General features: G+C 43.2%; 1 protein-coding gene across 2 annotated transcripts in view; it reads right to left on the bottom strand.

The window, feature by feature from the left end:
- PKNOX2 (PBX/knotted 1 homeobox 2) overlaps window positions 1-17,653 on the bottom strand; it is a 110,801-nt gene extending 93,148 nt beyond the window's left edge. The window contains exon 1 of one of the 2 annotated variants that reach the window (XM_064732119.1): window positions 17,584-17,653. The gene's annotated coding sequence lies outside the window, so the exon portion shown is untranslated. The remainder of the gene's footprint in view (window positions 1-17,583) is intronic. The other variant, XM_064732121.1, reaches the window with a different exon arrangement.
- Window positions 17,654-23,491: the final 5,838 nt, after the last annotated feature.

The following is a 23,491-nucleotide window of genomic DNA, read 5'->3' on the forward strand; positions in this document are numbered from 1 at the left end:
TGGGGCAAGGATAAAGGATCACCCCAGACTGGAGCAGGGATGCTCCAGCTCCCTGTGAACAAGGATACAGGGATCATCTAGGCTGGACCAGGGATGCTCCAGCTCCCTGTGCTTAGGGCACCAAGCAAGGATACAGAAATCACGGATCATCCAAGGCTGCAGCAAGGATGCTCCAGCTCCCTGTGAGAAAGGATACAGGATTATCCCTGGCTGGACCAGAGCTGCTCAGGGATTCTCCAGCTCCCTGAGCACACAGTGGGCAAGGATACAGGGATAAGGCTGGACCACAGACGCTCCAGCTGCCTGTGCACAGGGATACAGGGATCAGGGATCATCCTGGGCTGGAGCAGGGATGCTCCAACTCCCTGTGAGCAAGGATACAGGGACCATTCCAGGCCAAACCAGAGATTCTCAGGAATACAATGAGCAAGGATACAGGCACCACCCAAGGCTGGAGCAGGGATGCTCAGGGATGCCCCAGCTCCCTGAGCTTGGAGCACCAAGCAGGAATAGAGGATCATACCAGGGATGCTCCAGCTCTCTGTGAACAACGATACAGGGATCAGGGATCATCCTGGGCTGGACCAGGGATGCTCAAGGATGCTCCAGCTCCCTGTGCATAAAATGATCAAGGATACAGGATCATCCCAGGCTGGGCCAGGGATACTCCAGCTCCCTGTGAGCACTCTGGCTGGACTAGGGATGCTCAGAGATGCTCCAGCTCCGTGTAAACACAGTGAGCAAGGATACAGGATCATCCCAGACTGGACCAGAGATGCTCCAGCTCCCTGTGAGAAAGGATACAGGATTGTCCCAGGCTGGACCAGGGATGCTCAGGGATGCTCCAGCTCCCTGTGCACACAGAGAGCAAGGATACAGGGATCAGGGATCACCCTGGCTGGAGCAGGGATGCTCCAGCTCTCTGTGACAAAGGATACAGGATTATCCCAGGCTGGACCAGGGATGCTCCAGCTCCCTGTGAGAAAGGATACAGGATTATCCCAGACTGGAGCAGGGATGCTCCAGCTCCCTACACACAGGGAGCAGATCAGGCACCCAGTACAGATTTACTCAACTCCCAGACTTTCCCCACAAGGATTCCAGCTGCTCACGTGGAAAGCTAAAGCAGGGCTGCAGGCACGAGCAGCTCCGATGGGCTGGGAGCAGCAGGAGGAGCGAGCTGATGTCAATAACGGCGGGATGGCGCTGGCCCGGCCGTGCCCCGAGGCTCCGGGGCTCAGGTTGCAGATCCAGCGGGGACTGCGGGCACGCAGCTATTTTGGGATTGGGGATATCATTTCACCAACAATTCCCCTCAGTTTCATGTGACACGCACCCAGCATCCCTAAAATAAACGGGGACTGCACCCCGTCTTAAAGGGAATGGAAAGAGAAATGTTAAATGGAATAGCAGCGCCCAAACTGGTGTTAAGGATTTGCCTGATTTTATTTCTAGCAAGGAGAATAAATGCACACCAGGGGCAAAAAGCACTTCGGGTTTCAGCAAATATTTGGAAATCTCGTTAATTAATGGTAGAGTGGACACAAAGATGCAGCTGAGATCCAGAGCTGGGATCACAGAGGGATTTGGTGGATGTTTATATTGTATTTGGGGAGTTTTCCCATGCACATTAAAAATAAATAAATAGGAACTTTGCCCTTGGTCCCTGCCAGTGACATGCTCAGGGTTCCTTACCCAGAGCAGCAAAAAGATGTGATGCTCCATATGCTAAAACAGCAAAATAATTTGGGAGAAAATTGTGATTCACTGATTTTTTTCCCTTACTGTGCAATGAGTTGAATGGGAATTTTTGCTGTTTGAGGCTAAAAATCTCAGATTTAGGATTATCCCCATTCCTGCAGCCATGTCACTGCTTAATTTTATTGTACATTAAAAGAACTTTATATTAAAATATTTCTATTAATTGTATTGTTTGTATTTATTATTATTATTATTATTATTAATGTTATATACATTATATATGTTATATACAGAATATATAAAACACATTATCTATAAATATATAATATATATAATATTAAACATATAGTACATACACTATTATATACTGTGTATATAGAACATATGTTATATATACATATATTATATTATATTATATTATATTATATTATATTATATTATATTATATTATATTATATTATATTATATTATATTATATTATATTATATTATATTATATTATATTATATTATATTATATTATATTATATTATATTATATTATATTATATTATATTATATTATATTTACTGTATATTGTATATATTATATATTAATATATAAAATATATAGTATGTAAGTATATATAAAAATATATTTATATATTATATATATTATATATTATGTATTATGTATTATGTATTATGTATTATGTATTATGCATTATGCATTATGCATTATGCATTATATATTATATATATTATGTATTATGTATTATGTATTATGTATTATGTATACTATATACTATATACTATATACTATATAATATATAATATATAATATATAATATATAATATATAATATATAATATATAATATATAATATATAATAAAATGTATATATGTCATATATTATATATCGTATATTGTATATCGTATGTTGTATACTGTATAGTAATAATATGATAGATTATTATATTATATTATATTATATTATATTATATTATATTATATTATATTATATTATATTATACCTAATAAAAGTTCACTAACATATCCCAATCTCTTCATTGAAAACTTTCATTTATCATCTGGAAAAATCATCTCCATCTCCTGTGGAAGATCAACATCACTTCTGGCAGCTCACACAAGTTTCACATTTCTTTCAGACTCCACTGCTGCAGCTTTACCCTGTTATTCCCCTTCCCCGCTTGCAAATGAAATGTACAGTTTGAAATTCAGGTTGTAACCAAAAACCAGCACAGGGACAAGGAATTTTGCAGGAAACTGAGAATCCACCGAGCTGAAGCACTCAGGCACTGGCAGGAGGAGCACCAGGGGGGTGTGCACGTGTATCTAAGTGGGATTTTTCCCTGGAAATCACCACTTTATTTTATTTTATTATTTATTTATTTTATTTATTTTATTTATTATTTATTATTTATATTATTTATATTTATATTTATTTATTTATATTAATTATTTATTTTATTATTTTGCATCAGAAAAGTTCTTTCCCTTCAGGGATTCATGAACAGGTTGATCACCAGCTGCACTTTGTATTGGGGGACGAGATTTTCCTCCCCCACAACTGCCCAGCGCTCACACTGCTCTCCTGCTTAATAATTCCCTCTTATCAATCACTTAAATGATATTTTCCTGCTTTAAATCAACCACTATTTTTATTATAAATCAATAATTTTCTCTCACAACCTGATCCTTTACTTTCTATTACAAAATCCTTTCCTTTCCATATATTCCTATTATAAATCCATCAATAATTTCCTAGTATAGATCAACGCATATTTTTCTCCTATTAATCAACCCGCTATTTTCCTATTACGAATCAAACAAATTTCCCACCATAAAACAATCAACCCACAATTCTCCACCTCAAATCAGCCAATAAATTTTTATTAGGAGCCAACCAACTCCTGCCTTTCCCTCCCAAATGGATCCATTGATAATTTTCTATTAGAAGCCAATCAACCTTTGGCTTCTGAGCATAAATCAATCAATCAATCGGGTTTAGTCGGAGTCAATTAATTGGGATTAATTAGCTGCTGGGCTGGCAGCCCCCCAGAGCCCCCCAGCAGGAATTTCCAGCCTCTGTGCTCATCCCCACTGCCCTCAGCCCCTGCCATTCATAAACCTGCACAAAGAGGGGCTTGTTGGGCATTCCAGCAGCAGCAGGGAACAAAGGGGGGATTCTGTCTGCCCAGCCCAGGGGGCTGCAGGGATTGGGCAGCCAGATTTTACCAGAATTTATATCAGATTGACCAGATTGTACCTCAGATTTCTCAGAATTTACACCAGATTTACACCAGAATTTAAATTTATCAGATTTACCAGATTTTACCAGAAGAGGCTGGAGCACCAATTCAGCCACTTCCCAATCCTTGAGCATTCCCAGTTTATCACTGAGCATTCCCCAGGGCAGCACTGGGGTGTGGAGCAGCTGGGGATGGCAATCCTGCTAAGGGAATCAAATCCCACCTTGTAGCTGGGATTTACCCCATCACTGCCCAGATTTACACCAGATTTACATCAAATTTACCAGATTTCACACCAGATTTACACCAGAATTTACACCAGATTTACCAGATCCCACACCAGATTTCACACCAGATTTACCACCAGATTTTACACCAGATTTCCCAGAATTCACACCAGATTTACACCAGATTTACCAGATTTTACCAGAAGAGGCTGGAGCACCAATTCAGCCACTTCCCAATCCTTGAGCATTCCCAGTTTATCACTGAGCATTCCCCAGGGCAGCACTGGGGTGTGGAGCAGCTGGGGATGAAAATCCTGCTAAGGGAATTAAATTCCATATTGCAGTGAGGATTTACCCCATCACTGCCCAGATTTACACCAGAATTACCAGAATTTACACCAGAATTTACACCAGAATTACACCAAATTTACCAGAATTTACCCCAAATTTTACACCTGATTTATCAGAATTTACACCAGATTTTACACCTGATTCACCAGAATTTACCCCAGATTCACACCAGATTCACCAGAATTTACACCAGATTTACACCGCATGTACATCAGATTTACCAGATTTACACCAGATTTACTAGAATTTGCACCAGATTTGCCAGATTTTACACTACATTTACACCAAATTTAGGAGATTTTACACCAGATTTCCCAGAATTTACACCAGATTCACCAGAATTCACACCAGATTTTACATCTGATTTACACCAGATTTACACCAGATTTACCAGATTTATACCAGATTTACTAGAATTTGCACCAGATTCACCAGAATTTACACTAGATTTACACCAAATTTACCCAAATTTACACCAGATTTACACCAAATTTAGGAGCATTTACACCAGATTTACCAGATTTACACCAAATTTACCTGAATTTACACTAGATTTACACCAGATTTACTAGAATTTGCACCAGATTTGCCAGATTTTACACCACATTTACACGATTTTACACCCGATTTCCCAGAATTTACAACAGATTCACCAGAATTTACACCAGATTTACACCAAATTTACCAGAATTTACACCAAATTTACACCAGATTTACTAGAAGTTGCACCAGATTCACCAGATTTCACACCAGATTTCCCAAAATTTACACCAGATTTCCCAGAATTCACACCAGATTTACCAGAATTTACACCAGATTTACACCAAATTTAGGAGCATTTACACCAGATTTACACCAAATTTACCTGAATTTACACCAGATTTACACCAGATTTACACCAGATTTACTAGAATTTGCACCAGATTCACCAGATTTTACACCACATTTACACGATTTTACACCCGATTTCCCAGAATTCACACCAGATTTACACCACATGTACATCAGATTTACCAGAATTTACACCAGAATTACACCAAATTTATCAGAATTTACACCAAATTTACCAGATTTACACCAGATTTACTAGAATTTGCACCAGATTCACCAGAATTTACACCAGACTTCCCAGAATTCACACCAGATTCACCAGAATTTACGCCAGGTTTACACCACATGTACATCAGATTCACCAGAATTACACCAGATTTACCAGAATTTACACCAAATTTACCTGAATTTACCCCAGATTTACCAGATTTACACCAGATTTACACCAGATCTACTAGAATTTGCACCAGATTTTACACCACATTTACACGATTTTACACCCAATTTCCCAGAATTCACACCAGATTCACCAGATTTACACCAGATTTACACCAAATTTACCCGAATTTACACCAGATTTACACCAGATTCACCAGAATTTACACCAGGTTTACACCACATGTACATCAGATTTACCAGCAATCCCTGCAGGAATGAATGAAAGAACCCCCCTGATTCTCTACCTTGAGATAACCTTGGCCCCTCACCAGGCACTCAGCTCTTAAAGACGCCACTAAATCGCTTTATTTCGTGGTTTTAGCATAAATATTCTCACCAGCACCTTCAGCTCCACTGTTTGGGGCGTTAAATTTAAAAGGGAAATGTCGGGTTTTCTCGGCTGTTTGAGGGGCCTGGAAAGGCCCGGGGTGGCCTTGGGGCAGCCGCGTATCAAAGGACGAGAAGAGGCTTCAGTTCTTTTCTCGGTCTCGGTGTTTATTAATTGTTTATCTAAAAGATTTTCTCTCGGCCCGACAGAGCTCTGCTCAGCAGCCAGCCATGAGCACACTCCCTCCCCTCCGGACAGTCACCTATCTTTATACCCAAAGTTACGTGTACAATATTTATCATTTTTCCCCAATACCTTTCACCCTTATTGCCCAGTGCACTTTTAGTAATGGCCAATCCCAAAGTGCCACCATCACCACAGAAGATGGAGGAGAAGAAGAAGAAGAAGAAGAAGGACAGGACACGCCCCAATTCCTCCATCTTACTTCTCTAAACCCCCCTGTACAGAAATCCTAAACCCTGTGTCTCACCCTCTAATTAACCAATCCCTTCACCATTCACCCCGGTGAAACCCTCCTGTCCTCATACAGGTGTCGTCTCCTGTGTAGGATCAAAGTCCAGCCACCAGACACTTCTGGAACATTCCAGGACTCCCGAGCCCCCAAGGGTGCTCTCGGTGGCTCAGCACCTCAGGACTCAGATCCTGAGATCCCAAAGGGAAAGAAGAGGAAAATCAAAATAAAACCTTTCAGAGGCTGTTCAGGCAAGGAGGAATGGTTTGGGTTGGTGCAGGGTGGGATTAGGGTGATGTCGGAAAGAAGGAAAAGCTCCTGGTCTGAGGAGAAAACACTGAAATTCTTGAAAAGAGTGAAAAAAAAACTTGATAAAAAGTGATGGTTGGGGCAGTGGGATTGAAGGGGTCGGGTTTGTATGGGGGAAAATAGAGAAAATGGGAAATAAGAGTTGCTGGTCTGGGGGAGTCACAGCCAGGAGCATCACTAAAAATGGACAAATGTGGGTAAAAACGCATCAGAACCCCTGGAATTGCACAGGCAAACTCAAATTTGGATGAGCACCCCCAAAATTGCAGCAGCATGGCTAAAATGGAATGAGAGATGCTAAAAGTGAATAGGCATCCCTAAAAATGCATCAGTATCCCTAAAAATGCACCAGGATCCCTAAAAATGCATCAGTATCCCTAAAAACTGCATCAGTATCCCTAAAAATGCATCAGAATCCCTAAAAATGCACCAGAATCCCTAAAAATGCAGCAGAATCCCTAAAAATGAATCAGCATCCCTAAACTCACACCAGCAGCCCTAAAAATGCATCAGTACCCCTAAAGTTGGACCAGCATCACTAAACTCACACCAGGATCCCTAAAACAACACCAATACCCCTAAAGTTGGATCAGCATTACTAAAAATGCACCAGGATCCCTAAAATTGCACCTGAACTCTTAAAATGAACAAGCATCCCTAAAAATGAACGGCTAAACTCACACCAGGATCCCTGAAACTGCACCAGAATCCCTAAAATTGCTGCAGAATCCCGAAAATTGCAGCAGCATCCCTAAAAATGAATCAGCATCCCTAAACTCACACCAGCAGCCCTAAAAATGCACCAGGCAGACCCAAAATTGCACCAACATCCCTAAAAAATGCATCAGTACCCCTAAAGTTGGACCAGCCTCACTTAACTCACACCAGCACCCCTAAAAATGCACCAGTATTCCTAAAATTGCTGCAGAATTCCTAAAAATGAACCAGCAGCCCTAAACTCACATCAGGATCCCGAAAAATGCACCAGCAGCCCTGAAATTACAGCAGCAGCCCTAAAACTGCATCAGTGCCCCCAAAGTTGAAAAAGTATCACTAAACTCCCACCAGCACCCCTAAAACTGCACCAGGATCCCTAAAATTGCACCTAAACTCTTAAAATGAACAAGAATTCCTAAAAATGAACCACTAAACTCACACCAGGATCCCTGAAACTGCACCAGAATCCCGAAAATTGCAGCAGCATCCCTAAAAATGAATCAGCATCCCTAAACTCACACCAGCAGCCCTAAAAATGCACCAGTATTCCTAAAATTGCTGCAGAATTCCTAAAAATGAACCAGCAGCCCTAAACTCACATCAGGATCCCTAAAACTGCAGCAGGTACCCCCAAAGCTGGACCAGCATCACCAAACTCACACCAGCATCCTTCAAATTGCAGCAGCATCCCTAAAAATGCACCTGCACCCCCTAAAATTGCAGCAGGATCCCTAAAATTTAAATTTAAATTTCAGCAGAAATTGAAAATTAGATCAGCGTCACTGAAGGTAAAGGAGCATCCCTGAGGTTGCACCAAAACGGAAGGAGCGTCACTAAAATTGCATTTATTGTCTATTGGCATTTATTTTATTGAAAATTGCCCTGGCATTCCTAAAACTGGCACAGCAGCATCCCTGAGGTTGGAGAGGGAATCTAAACAAAAATCTCAATCTGAAAATCCCATCCCTCACAGGAAAATAACCCTTTTATTTATTTCGTATTTAATTCATATTATTATCTCTAATGATTTACTTTTTATTGGTTATTGAGTATGGATTATTGTTTTTTTTATTGATGGCTTTTTATGAGAGTTAAGTTTGTTCTTTACCCACTTCATTATTTTTTTGGTTTAAAGCAATTAATTAATTGCAGGAGTTACAAGACCTTGGATCTGGCAGCAAGATATAAAGAAACCAATTTCTGCCCATAAATGCATTAAAAGACCTTTGCAGGCATTTTATAGAAATGGCATTTTCTTGGGATTGAGATCAAAAATAATAAGGATTTATTTCTTTTTTATTTCTTTTTTTTTTTTAAACTCCTTCAGCAAAGTTCAGCTCCTCAGAATTCAGATTTTTGGGGGGTTTTTTTGAATAATTTTATCGAAATTGGGTGAGAGGTGGGATGGAGAACATGGGATGGGGAGACCTCCACCCACCAAGCCTGAGCCAATTATTTACAATTATTTACAATTATTTACAATTATTTACTATGAGCTGATGAAGGGAATAATAAAATACAAGACCTGGAGAGGGCTCACTCACCAGGAGCCTCCCTTTGGAAAGAGGCAGCAGGAAGATTGTGGAAATTGGGGGGAAAAAATAGAAAATAGGGGGGAAAAGAGGAAAATGAAGCAGGAAAAGGAGGAAAATCAAGGAGGAAAAGGAGGAAAATCAAGCAGGAAAATCAAGCAGGAAAAGGAGGAAAAGCAAGCAGGGAAAAGAAGGAAAATCAAGCAAAAAAAGGAGGAAAATCAAGCAAGGGAAAGGAGGAAAATCAAGCAAAAAGGAGGAAAATCAAGCAGGAAAAGGAGGAAAATCAAGCAGGGGAAAGGAGGAAAACCAAGCAGGAAAATGTGGAAAATCAAACAAGAAAAGGAGGAAAAGCAAGCAGGGAAAAGGATGAAAATCAAGCAAAAAAAGAAGGAAAATCAAAGGAGGAAATGGAGCAAAAATCAAGCAGGAAAAAGAAGGAAAATCAAGCAGGGAAAGGAGGAAAAGCAAGTAGGGAAAAGGAAGGAAAAATCAATCAAGGAAAAAAAGCAGGAAAAGAGGAAAATCAAGAAGGAAAAGGAGGAAAATCAGATATCAAGGAAAAGGAGGAAAATCAAGCAAGAAAAAAAAGCAGGAAATGGAGAAAATCAATCAGGAAAAGAAGGAAAATCAAGCAGGGAAAAGAAAGCAGAGGTAAAGGAGAAAATGAAGCGGAAAAGGAGAATGAAGAAGGAAAGAGAATCGAGCGGAAAAGGAGGAAAATCAAGCAGAAAATAAGCAGGAAAAGGAACATAAGTAAGAAAAGGAAAAACAAAGAAAGGAAAAGGAGGAAAACAAGAAGGAAAATGGGAAAATCAAGCAAAAAAGGAGGAAAAGCAAGCAGGGAAAAAAGAATGGAAAATAGGCAAAAAAAGGGAAAGAAGGAAGGCAGGGAAAAGGAGAAAAATGAAGCAGGAAAAAGGAGGAAAATCAAGTAGGGAAAAGGAGGAAATCAAGGAGGGGAAAGGAGGAAAAACAAGAAGAGAAAAGGAGGAAAATCAAGCAAAAAAAGGAGGAAAATCAAGCAAGGGAAAGGAGGAAAATCAAGGAAGAAAAGGAGGAAAATAAAGCAGGGAAAGGAGGAAAATCAAGAAGGGAAAAGGAGGAAAAGCAAGCAAAAAAAGGAGGGAAATCAAGCAGGGGAAAAGAGGAGAAGCAAGTAGGAAAAGGAGAAAAATCAAGCAGGAAAATGAGGAAATCAAAGAGGAAAAGGAGGAAAATCAAGCAAAAAAAGGAGGAAAATCAAGCAAGGGAAAGGAGGAAATCAAGCAGGGAAAAGGAGGAAAAGCAAGCAGGAAAAGGAGGAAAATCAAGGAAGAAAAGGAGAAAAATCAAGCAGCAAAAATCAAACAGGGAAAAGGAGGAAAATCAAGCAGGGAAAATCAAGGAGGAAAAGGAGGAAAATCAAGCTGGGGAAAAGATGAAATTCAAGCAGGAAAAGACTTTTTTATCTGGGATAGCCCCAAAATCTCCATCCAGGCTCCCAGCTCTGCAACAGGGCTGGAGCAATCAGCAGCTTGCAACAATAAATTCCCTTTTAAATTTATTGCTCAGGAGCATTAAAAATGTCCATTAAAAATGTCCTCCACCAAAAAATCCTGGGAGTGACACACTGCTGATCTGGTGATGGAAAGGAATCTGCTAAAATTCAATATTCGGATTTTTTTTTCATTATTTGGCCAAGTTTTGCCTTGCTGGTGGTATTGAGGGAGTATCAGAGAGGGTGGGATGGAAAATGTTGGGTTTGCTGCCAAAATTGAGGGGGGAAAAGGAGGAAAAAAAGAGGAAAAATGGCAAAATAGTAAAGGAAAAAAAAATAGAAGTTAAAAAAGAAAAAAAGAAGAAGAAAACCCAAAATAGAAAATTTAAAAGGGCAGATAATGGAAAAAATAGGAGTGAGAAATACAGAGGGGGAAAGGGAAAAAAAATTAAATATTCCACTTTTTTTTAGGGGGAAAAAAAAAAAAGAAAGGAAAGCAAAGCAAAAAGGGGAAAAGATTTTTAAAAGGTTTAAGGTTAAGGTAAAGAAGGAAAGGTAAAAGGTAAAGAAGGAAAATCAGGATAATCAAGGGAAAAATAAAACAAGGGGAAAGGAAACAAGAACAATAAAACAAGAGAGAGGAAAATATTTTAAAAGGTGGAAAAAAAGAAATAAAGAGAAAACAAGAGGGGAAACAGCGACAAAGAGAAAAGGGGAAAAAAGAAAAGAAGGGAAAAAAAGAAGACAAAGGAAAATAGTAAAAAAATAAAGGGGGAAAAGGAGAAAAGAGGAAAAAGGAGAAAAATCTGGGGAAAAGGAAAATAAAATCAGTTTTGGTTTTTTTCCTGAGATGGCCAAATTTCCAAGGGGTGCAAGCTCTGATCCAAGGCTGAGGGAGCTCAGGGGCAAACAAACCAAAAACAGGGCAAGAAATGAAACAGAAGCTTCCCAAGGCCGGGCCAAAATTGGGATTATTTTTAATTGGCTTTCTGCGATTGCTGGCAGGGCCCCAGAAATCCAGGGAAAACCTGGCCAAAAATTCCGTGTTCAATAATAACATTTTTCATCGTTTTTGTAACACCTTGTAAAGCCAAAAGCTCCGGGTTGAACATCAGGAGGGAATTTTTGTTTTTCCCCCCTAGAAACAAGTTGGGTTTCACTCTCTCTGACTCCACCTGCAGCAAAATAATCTGATTTTTTGGGGTGCAAATCTAAACCTGAGGGTTTGTGGCTGGATATTTGGGTTTTTATTTTGTATGGGACAGGATGCTGAGAAGGCCTGGAAAATGAAAGTCAAGGTAAAAAAAAAAATCAAAGAGCGATAAAGCAGAAAAAAATGAAATAAAAGTTAAAAAAAAAATTCAGATCAAAAATAAAACAATACCAAAAACTGAGCAATAATAAACAATAATAAATAATAAACCAGTAATAAATAATATAAACAATAATAAATAATAAACCAATAATAAATAATATAAACAATAACCAATGATAAATAATAATAAACCATAACAAAACAATAATGAAACAAAACCATACGATAAAAGAAAACAATAATAAAATAAAACAATAATAAAGTAAAACAATAATAAAACAATAATAAAGTAAAACAATAATAAAAAAACAATAATAAAATAAATCAAAAATAAAATAAAATTATAATAAAATAAAACAATAATAAAGTAAAACAATAATAAAATAAAACAATAACAAAATAAAACAATAATAAAGTAAAACAATAATAAAATAAAACAATAATAAAGTAAAACAATAATAAAATAAAACAATAATAAAATAAAACAATAATAAAATAAAAATAAAGTAAAACAATAATAAAATAAAACAATAATAAAATAAAACAATAATAAAATAAAACAATAATAAGCACCCCAAGCTCACCAGGTGCTTATTAACTAAACCAGTTAATCTAAAATAAAAAGAACGCAAACCAAAAAATTAAAGAAGAGGAACTAATAAAAAGAAAACAAAACAAAAAAGATTAAATAAGATGAAATCATAAAAAGAAAATAAAAAAGATGAAATTAAAGTGAAATTAAAATAAAATAATCATAAGTAAATAATTCTTAAAAATTGTGGACATGGTGCTTTGGGAAGTGGCTTAGTGGTGGATTTCACAGCTGGACCCAATGGAGATAAATTAAAATTAAATTAAAATAAAATAATAAGTAAATAACAATTCTTTAAACCTGTGGACGTGGTGCTTTGGGAAGTGCTTTAGTGGTGGATTTCAAGGTTTTTTGCAACTCAACTATTTCACAAACACCAAATAACCAGAGCTGGGACTACCCCGGGTTTGTGTTCCTGCTTGGAAGAGGAAAAGCCAAAAAACCAAAATAGAATCAAGCAGTTGGGAAGCACTGAGGCCAAATCCCCTCCTGATTTATCCAGCTGCAAACACAGCTGGGCACCGGCAGCCCCATCCCCAGGGATCAGGGTTTGCCCATGGGCATCACCTGCAGCACCCCCAGTCCTGCCAGGGCACAGATAAACCGAGTTTCAATTTAATTGAGTATTAATTCCCACCCTGGAGCCGGCATCTTAATGATCTGCCTAATGACGCCGGGAATTCATTGATTTTGGGGCTAATTAGAGGGCATTTGTTAACACCCTCTTTGGTGGGGGCAAAAATTGTTTGGGAATCAAGTACTTGGCAGGGCATGGGATGGTAAATGGAACTGGGAATTGTCTGGGTCCGGTAAATTATCCCACTAGCACCCCAAAAAATCAGATTTCCACGCGCTGCAGTGAGGTGAGGGTGGGGAATAAGAGGGGACAGGATGCAGCACCTAAAGCAAGATGATCCTGGGGCTTGATCTGGCTTTGGCTGCAGATGCCAAATCTCCCTTTATCCCTCAGAGTGGCCAAAGTTTCCTCCTGGCTTTAGGAAGTGTGGGCTGTGCTCCTTGCACCCTTCCCATCCTATCCCATCCCATTATCCCATCCCATCCCATCCCATCCCTTCCCATCCCTTCCCATCCCATCCCATCCCATCCCATCCCATCCCATCCCATCCCATCCATCCCATCCCATCCCATCCCATCCCATCCCATCCATCCCATCCCATCCATCCCATCCCATCCCATGGATCCCATGGATCCCATGGATCCCATCCCATCCCATCCCATCCCATCCCATCCCATCCCATCCCATCCCATCCCAACCCATCTCATCCATCCCATCCCATGGATCCCATCCATCCCATCCCATCTCATCCATCCCATGGATCCCATTGATCCCATCCCATCCCATAGATCCCATCCCACCCCATCCTACCCCAGCCCATCGCATGGATCCCATCCCATCCCATCCATCCCATCCCATCCCATCCATCCCATCCATCCCATCCATCCATCCCATCCCATCCCATCCATCCATCCCATCCATCCATCCCATCCCATCCATCCATCCCATCCCATCCCATCCCATTATCCCATCCCATCCCCTTTCCTCACTTCACTGATCCCTCCAAAGCCACAGCAGCTCCCACAAAATCCCATCAAACTTGGGCTGTCCCAGCACCCCAGGGTCATTTTCTCCATGATTTCAGGAAAAATCCCAAGAATCCATCCCACAAACCCAACCGGGATGATGATGGTACCAGAGGTGCAGTCCTGCACCCCTGAGGATGAGGATGGATGGATGAAGGATGCTCTTCCCAGCAGGACCAAACCAATATTTAAGTTTTGTGGGAGGATAAAAAAACCCTGTTATCACTAAATTTACAGGTGATGTCCATCAGCTTGGAAAAAATACAAAAAATTCCGAAGTTCCCCGGAAAAGCCAAAATCCAAAGCTGCCCCATGAGGGTCTTGTTTTATCCTTGAATTGGAACAAGAGTTGTTCCTGATGTGCCAGAGGGGTAAAACACTCTGCTCCCAACATAACTTCATGTATTTAATCCAAAAGATGAGATTTCCTTTAAAAAAATTAAAAAAATCTTAAAGAGAAAATGTGAGATTTCCTTAAAAAAAGGTGACTTCCTTAAAAAAACCACTTTAAAAAAACAAATTTTGCCTTAAAAAGGCATAACTTCTTAAAAAAGAAATTTCCTAAAAGTAAGGGAAATTTCCATAAAAAATGATATTTCCTTTATTTTCCCCTCCCAAAAACGATGGAGGGAAAATGGAATATGTTCCAGTGGATAAACTCAGCATCACTTTTCTCCCTCGTTTTTTCCCTCACCCCATGATATCAGGGAGTGTTTCATGTTATTTATAAATAAATATCTAATATTATCAAGATCTCAGGTTAAAGTGAAGGGGTTTTATGGGCTGGCTTTGGGGGGCAAGGGCTGCAAAATGCCCTAAAAAAGCCAATTTTGGGATGCTAAGGAACAGAGCATCTCCTTCCCTTCCTGACACTGCCAGCTCCCCTATTAACCTCTCCTGTAATTAGCCTCAAGCAATTAACTTTTGCTCCTAACGAAGGAATCTCAGTGCAGGGAGTTAAATAAAACAGGAGGGAGGAGGGGAAAAAAACAAAAAAATAAGGGGGAATCCTGATCCCATCATCCGCCTGCTCCATATAGCTTAAACCCAAACAAGGCGCTGCTTTTTCACCCAAATCTCCCAAAATCCAATTCATTCACACAAATCCCTCTCCCCATCCACATGAGGTTGGAAAAAACCCCCCAAATATCAGACCCCAAAGGTTTTGGGGTTTTTTTTTCCCAAAGTTTTCCACACGGGGATGATGCCAGCCACACCGAGTCAGCAGTTTTGGAGGCACGATGTCCAAAAGTTTCATCAAATCCACGTCCTCTGAGCCACACTCTGCTTTCCCCCACTCCAACCCCGAAACCTTGCAGGATTTAAAAGCCAAATAAGTTGAAAAAAGCCAAATTAAGCCATTTCCTCTTCTATTTTCTGCTTCTCCCCGGCAGACAGCTGTCCCGCATCCCAGCCAAAAATAATCCATCCCCCCCCTTTCCTCCATCTAATCTCCCCGGCTGGGAGTTTGAAAATATCCTGCCGGGTTTAGGGTTTCCCGTTACCCGGTGGGCGGCGAGATAGTGGGAAAAAAGATCCTTGGGAGCGAGAAAAACCGGGAAGAGCCCAAACAAAGAGCCCGAGCCCAAGTTGAGCTTGGACACCTGGCGAGGGCTGGGATGAAGAGAAGGGATACCCCCAAAAGCTCAGCAAAACTTCCCCGAGTTGCACAATGCCACCGGCGGAGCCACCCTCCCGCAGACGGAAATGCAACAAAAAAATTGCAGGATAAATTTCAAATCATAATTATTATTATTATTATTATGGTTATTATGATGTAGAAGCCCTCCCTGCATTGCTGCAGAGCCACTAAAAGGGATTTCTGGAGTATTCATCCAACGCTGTGGGATGGGGGGGAGCTGCCAAGGGGTCCCGCGGAGGGTTCCAGGGGGAAGGGGGCGCCCTGGGGGAATTGGGGCGGCCCCGGGGGATGTCGGGGGGCACGGGGGGTTTGTGCCCGGAGAGCCGGCGGGATGCGGCATTGCTGCCAGGGCCACGCTCCGAGGGAGGCCCCGCGGGGCGGCACCGCTGTCCCCCGGCCCAGCGCTGTCCCGGGGGGCACCCCGAGCTCACCGGGTGCTTTGCACGGCCGGGATGCCGCAGATAAAATAAACGAAACGCCCCCAGCACCGCCCGCTGCAGCCCCCCAGGCACCGTGATCGGGGCAACTTCCCGGGCACCGAACGCCCCGGGCCGGGGGCTCCAGCCCTCCCGGGGGTCGTGACCAGCTGAGGGGGGCTGGCATCCCCGGGGCCAGCTGAGGGGGCTCCAGCCCTCTGAGAGGGCTCCGTGACCAGCTGGGGGGCTCCAGCCCTCCCCGGGGGTCGTGACCAGCTGAGGGGGCTGTGAGCCCTTCTCGGGGGTCGTGACCGGCCGAGGGGGCTCCAGCCCTACCCAGGGGTCGTGACCAGCTATGGGGGGCTCCAGCCCTCCCGGGAGCCGTGACCAACTAAGGGAGCTCCAGCCCTCCACGGGGGTCGTGACCAGCTGAGGGGGGCTGGCATCCCCGGGGCCAGCTGAGGGGGCTCCAGCCCTCCTCAGGGGAGCCGTGACCGGCTGAGGGGGCTCCAGCCCTACCCAGGGGTCGTGACCAGCTGGGGGGCTCCAGCCCTCTGAGAGGGCTCCGTGACCAGTTGAGGGGGGCTCCAGCCGTCGCCGGGGGTCGTGGCCAGCTGAGGGGAGCTGGCATCCCCGGGAGAGGGCTGAGGTGATGAGGTTCGCAAGGGGCCGGGGGGCTGCAGCCCCCGGGGAGCGCTCAGCGAGCGGCCCGAGGGCCGGGGCAGCCCCGCCGGGAGCGCTCCCCGCGCTCGCAGCTCCGCGGCCGGCCACGCTCACGGCTGGGGCTGCGACCCCCGGGGGGGGCGCTGAAAGGGGAGGCGAGGGGGCTCTGCAGCCGCCCGGGGGTCGCAGCCCCGCCGCAAGCACGGCAGGCGGGAGGAGGCTGCAGCGGCCATGGGGTACGGCCCCCCGAAAAGCCCCGCCAGCCTCCCGGCTCTGCGAGCGGCGGCTGCAACTTGTATGGGGGTGCCGCAACCTTCGGGCTGGGGGTGCGCGACCCGCAGGCACCGGACCCCCCCGGATGGCCGCAGCCGGCCGGGGGATGGGGAGCGGGGGGTGCAGCCCGCCCCGATCGCTGCGTGCCCCCAGAAGCACCGCGCCCGGCCGAGGGGGGCACGGCGGAGAACCGCAGCGGCGCGGCCGGAGGGCAGCCCGCAGGGGGAACCGGACACCGGGCACGGACAGCCGCGCTGCCCCGGCCCCGCACGGCCGGAGAGGCGGCGGGAACGGCAAGTTACTTCCCACACCGGAGGGGATGGGGGGTGGGGGGTGTCCCCGCCGCCGCCGCCGCACGTGCCCCGCCGCCCGCGCCGCTTTGTCCGCCGGGCTCCGCGGCTCCGCCCGCCCCCGCGCGGCGGCCCCGCCGTGAGTGACAGCCCTACCTGCCCGCCAATCTTCATCACACCGACACCGGCCTGACAGCGCGGCCGCCGCTCGCCGCCCGCCCGCCCGCCCGGCCCCGCCGCGCCGCCGCCGACAGGCCCCGCCCACCGCCCGCAGCGACACGCCCCCCACGCCGAGCCACGCCCCCTACGAGCCCTCCCCGCCGCTTGGCCACGCCCATAGCCACGCCCCCTCCGCGCTCCCCTTAGCGCCCCCTGCCGGCCGGCGCTGCTGCGCCCCCCGCCCCAAACGGAGCCGCCCCCCCATCCCGGACCCCCCGAACCCCCCGGGTGTACCCGGGACAGCGCTCGGAGCCTCCCCCGGCCAGCCCTGCCGCTGCTGCCCTCTGCCTGATCACCTGCACCACACCTGCCTCCCCAGCAGCATCCCTCCCTCCCCCGGTTCATCTCCCAAATATATTGCCCCGCACCCCCCCACATATTGCCCCCCAACACATATTCCCCCACACACATATTACCCCTCCACAGCATCTTCTCCCTTCCATATCTCCACGCTCCTTCCCCCAGAATGCTTTTGCCACCCCAGATTCAGAGCCAGCCTTGGCGGCCTTGGTGACCCCAACTCCCACTCCCGGAGTCCCCCCTCCATCAAACCCCCCCATGGGGGTACCAAACCCGCCCACTCCCCAGCACAACTCTGACATTCAGGGTACCCAGTGAAATCCCACCCCAAACCCCTCCTGGGTTATCCCCCAGGCAAAACACTCTTATTTTGGAAATATCTGTTAATTACTGTTCCTTTGGGGGGGCTCCTATCTGAGCAACCTCAACCCCAATTTTTGGCTGCATGAGACATCAGCTTCCCATCTCTCTCCCAAAGACCTGAAGATGAGATTTCCCTGGAATCATTGGGAGCACTGGATCCCACAGCCAAATTTTCCCTCATTTTATTGCAAAAGCCACAGGGACTGATTTTTCTGGATCAGTCTGGCCATAGTTTTTTTTTCTCCCAATTTTCCATCCCCTTCCCTTCTAATGAAAAATGCCATCAAGAATGGATTTAACGAGAGCTGCTGAATTTTTACCCATTTCCTAAAGATTTCAGGTGGGGCGTCAGAGTCACTCCAAAGAGCCCCAGAATTTCTTTGGAATAGGTTAATGGGATAAGAAATAAGTTAAAACTGGCTCCAAAGACTTACAGGGGGATGCCAGCCAGGGGCACTAAATGGTGTGTAAGGGATGGCCATGGGGTCAGGGATGCAAGGGGAAAGGTGGGCAAACAAATTAAATTTAAGGCCAGGAACCCAAAACAATTTAATTTTTTTCTACAGTTTTCCAGAACAAATGACCTCTTGAAAATAATCAACATTCCTAAATCTCTCCTTCTAGTTTATCCCAAAAATAAATCCATCCAGAAAATATTTTCTCCACTGTTTGTACTTCCTACTTGGGAGCAGGCTCTAACCACACACTGATGTCCTTTGGGCTGGCCAATGAAGAGCAAGGGAAAATAGATGGCTCCCACTTGGAATCCATCAATAAAATCACAGAGAGATGCTGTGCCTGGTTGGGATGAATCTCACCCACTCCCCTCCAAAAAGAAATAAAAAAAAAAAAAATCACTGCATTGCATCACTGAGAAAGCCAGCAGGAACTCAGAGCATCCCCCCAGTCCTTGGGAGATGTTGGAATGATTTATAGGAATTTCTTGCCTTGTAAATCAGCCAGCAGGACGTTTTTCCCCTCCCTTATTACTATTCCACAGAAGCGAGCAAAGATGAGGAGCCATAAAGCTGTCGCCGGTTGTTTCAACCAGCTGGGGATGCCAGACAGAAAATATTTTGGGTTTTGCAGAAGCTGGAGAAGTGGAAAGGAAGAGAGGAGGGGAGGCAGATGGAAAAGCCATCACTGTGATATCAAAGGACCACTGGATCATCCACACTTGGCATCTCATCTTCCTCACGTCTCATCTTGGAAAACAGGGATGTAAAAGAGCAGGCACATGTGGGGCGTATTTAAACTACATCATTGCCAAAAATATCCAAGAGCTCAAAATTTTAGGGTTCTCTTGGTGCAGGGATCTTTCTTCTGAAGCCAGCAGCAATGAGCTCCTCACATTCTTTCCTCAAGCATCCCAAATCCATTCCTCAAGGATCCCACATTTGGTCCTTGAACATCCCATATTTGATCCTTGAATATCCCACTTTTGGTCCTTGAACATCCCATATTTGATCCTTGAATTTCCCACATCTGATCCTTGCATTTCCCACCTTCGATCCTTGAATGTCCCAAATTTGGTCCTTGAACGTCCCATATTTGGTCCTTGAACATCCCATATTTGATCCTTGAATATCCCACTTTTGGTCCTTGAACATCCCACATTTGGTCCTTGAATGTCCCAAATTTGATCTTTGAACATCCCATATTTGATCCTTGAATATCCCACATTTGATCCTTTAATTTCCCACATCTGATCCTTGCATTTCCCACCTTCGATCCTTGAATGTCCCAAATTTGGTCCTTGAACATCCCATATTTGATCCTTGAATTTCCCACATTTGATCCTTGAATATCCCACATTTGATCCTTTAATTTCCCACATCTGATCCATGAATATCTCACATTTGATCCTTGAACATCCCATATTTGATCCTTGAATATCCCACATTCACTCCTTGGGCACCCCTCATTTATCTTCCCCAATTGCCAAAGCAATTCCTCCACTGGTTTTGGAATCTCACTTTAAAACTCCAGGGAAAGTATCCAGGCCCAGATTTTTCCTTCACAAAGGCAAAAAGCTGCTCCTTCCCTGGAGAGTTTTTTCCAGAGGTTAATTATCATCAATTATTATGCCTGGTTAAAAAAATACATTTCCCATTTGGATTGGCCACTTCATCACCCAGCCGTGGGAGCTTGTTGGAATTTTTTTGGTGATAAATTAAAATTCTCTCACACTCGAACTCGTAGTTCTTTTCCCCGGGAGGAAAAAAAAAAAGAAAAAAAGGCATTTTTCTGCTGCAACAGGTCATTGCTGAGTGGTTTTTTTGGTCAGATCTCATCTCACAAACCCTGAGCCTCCAGATCTCCAGGGCTGCATCCCTACTGAGGAGAGTTTGGGTACCAGCTCATTTTTCCCGCCCTGGAAGGGATGTCCAGACCCCAAAACCAGGAAAACCTTCAGACGCCTTTTCCCATCCCAATCTCAATCCAGATTGCTGGAAATCCTCCCTGAAATTAAACCCTCTCCTAAAAATTCCCCCAAATTCTGAGGGTTGTGCCATTTCCATGCCCCAGACTGGAGCATGGGCACCTCAGGGAGATTTTTTTGCAGTGTTGTAAATCTATAATTGCCACAAACTCACTGGAACTTATTCCAGAGGACATGGACGGGTCCTTTCCAAAAGAGACGAGTGCTGGGAGCAGGTTTGATAAAATATTAAACATTTGGCAAGAGCAGCGACACACATAACCAGCAATATTTACATTTTTACATAACAGGCTTCAGGAGAAAACAAATTACATAAAATATAGAGGTTTAGTCTCCATCATTTCACTGCTCCTCCATAAATAATTCAATTCTCTTTCCAAGATTGTATTATTGCTCGTGTCGGATTTCTCTAAGAAAAACTGTGATGGGATTCTCTGCAAGATGCAAAAGAGCAAAAAAACCGAGTAAATTATTCAAAAATGGATGTTCAAAACAAGACAGGGGTTTAGGACATTTCCTTGAGGCTGAGCTTGGCTTAAGCACTTGGCTCAGCCTGAAGGAAATTGGAGCAGGTTGGAGGGGTGCAATGTCCCTTCCAAATTACAGGAGGGTCTCAGGAGTTCAAAGATGCTGCAGAGAAATCCCTAAACACAATTTAGGATTATTTTAGGCTGAGTGTTTCTCCAAATTGTCCCAGTGGTACCCACCAGCCCTTCATCCCTCTGGCTCAGGCACCACCCTTGGATCTGGCCATGATGGGCAAAGCAAATCACTCATTAAAATTTTGGATTTTTTAGGAGATATTTAAGATATTAATATTTTCCTACACCTCTCCAGCAGTAAGTTTCAAGGAGTGAGAAGAAAATTCAGCATCAAGCAATGCGGCCTTAAAAGCCACGCAGGGACCATCCCCACAGACAGCCGTCTGTCCAAACCCAACAACGCTTGTGCCAAAACTGGGATGAAATTAAAGGATTCCCCACATTTTAACTCTTAACTCATGGAATATTTCTGTATAACTTGATTTTCCCTCCATTTTTTGGTACCTCACTCACAGGACAACTCCTCCTTTTACCTGGGCACATGATTTTCCTGGGAATAATAAGATTTACAACACCAAGACAGCAATGTTGTTTTTGAAGCCACCGTGCATTTTAAACAACCTCAGACACACAAACAAGCTTGTAATTTCACAAGAACTAATAGATAAATACATGGGAGAATATAATTAAGGGGTTTATCAATAATCCATAGGGACAAGCAGGATATATTAAGAATCAGTGATCAGTGCCAGCATGCCTCTATATTCCCAGAGGTTTTCCTATGCAAGATTAAATAAGATTAAGTTTATTTCTTGCGAGAGATTGATGGATGGATAAAAAAGAGAGCTAAAGCAAAAACAAAGGATTTTTCCCCAAGCTGGGATTGAGTGGGAAAACATCTAAAAAATGGGATTTTTCCCCTCCCCACAGCAGAGTGGGGGTTGGTGGTGGTTTCTTGAGCCAGGAAAGAATTTTGGGGTCCTTCCAGAGGGCAAGTGGTGGATAAATGGCAGGTTATATATATTTTGATTAGAAAATCCCTGCTGCCAACTTACTCCTCTTAAATGTTTAATTTCAAGGCGTAATAAGTCCTCGGCTGGTTTTTGCTGCTCCTTCAGGCTCTCCTGTGCAAAGTTGCTGAAAGCATCTGACTGACTGATCCTTTCCCAAGCATTTCCAGGGATAAATAAAAAAATATATGTTTAAAATTACTTACCTCCAGCACTTGGGCAAGCTTTGGAGTCTGTTTTCCAGAGGCAATAGCAGCTGGTTGAGATAGAGATGGGCTGGAGGGATACCCATGAGAGGGGAAACAAAAATTAGAAATAATTGTAAAAATTGCAAAAATTGAAAAAATTTATAAAAATATAAAAATTGTATAAATATAAACTTTGTGAAAATATAAAATTATTAAAATTATAAAATTTATTAAAATTATTTAAAATTATCAAAATTATAAAAAATTATAAAATTATTAAAGTTAGAAAACTTGTAAAATATTAAAAATATTAAAAATATAAAAGTATTAAAATATATAAATGGTAAAAGTTACAATAAAACCTAAACTATTAAAATATTAAAAGCATATAAATATAAAAATTGCAAACATTTTCAATATAAAAAATTATAGATGTCTTAAAATTATAAAACCAGTAAAATTATGAAAATATTAAAATGATAAATATTCTTTGACACCATAAAAATTATAAAAATGCGAAATTATGAAAATATAAAAATATATTTTAAAATATATAAAAAGTATGTTAAAAATATAAAAATATAAACATATAAAAATATAAAATTGTAGAAATATAAAATTATAGAATTATATAAGAATATAAAAATATAAATTATGAAAATATAGAATTATAAAAATATAAAAATATAAAATTATATAAGATTATAAATAACTGTAAAACTAAACCCTGTGCAAACACTGCAAAACCAAAGCCAGGGCTGGTCAACAGGCTGAGCCCCCTCCAGTTTATGTTCCCCTTGGGTACCTGCAGTACCTGACGAACCCAACCTGGAGATGCTGATCCTGCCCTTTCCAATTTTCGACTCCACCTGAGCTGTTTCCTCACCCTGGCTGGGCTCTGCTGCTCTTCCCCGTCCTCCTTTGGGTGCAGCCCCGATGCAGCTGCACCTTCCCCTGCACCTCCTCACCGTGCAGCCCCAGCCCGGCTCCAGGAGCTGC

The sequence above is a fragment of the Zonotrichia leucophrys genome, chromosome 24, assembly GCF_028769735.1.
Source record: "Zonotrichia leucophrys gambelii isolate GWCS_2022_RI chromosome 24, RI_Zleu_2.0, whole genome shotgun sequence".
Taxonomy (NCBI): Eukaryota; Metazoa; Chordata; class Aves; order Passeriformes; family Passerellidae; genus Zonotrichia; species Zonotrichia leucophrys.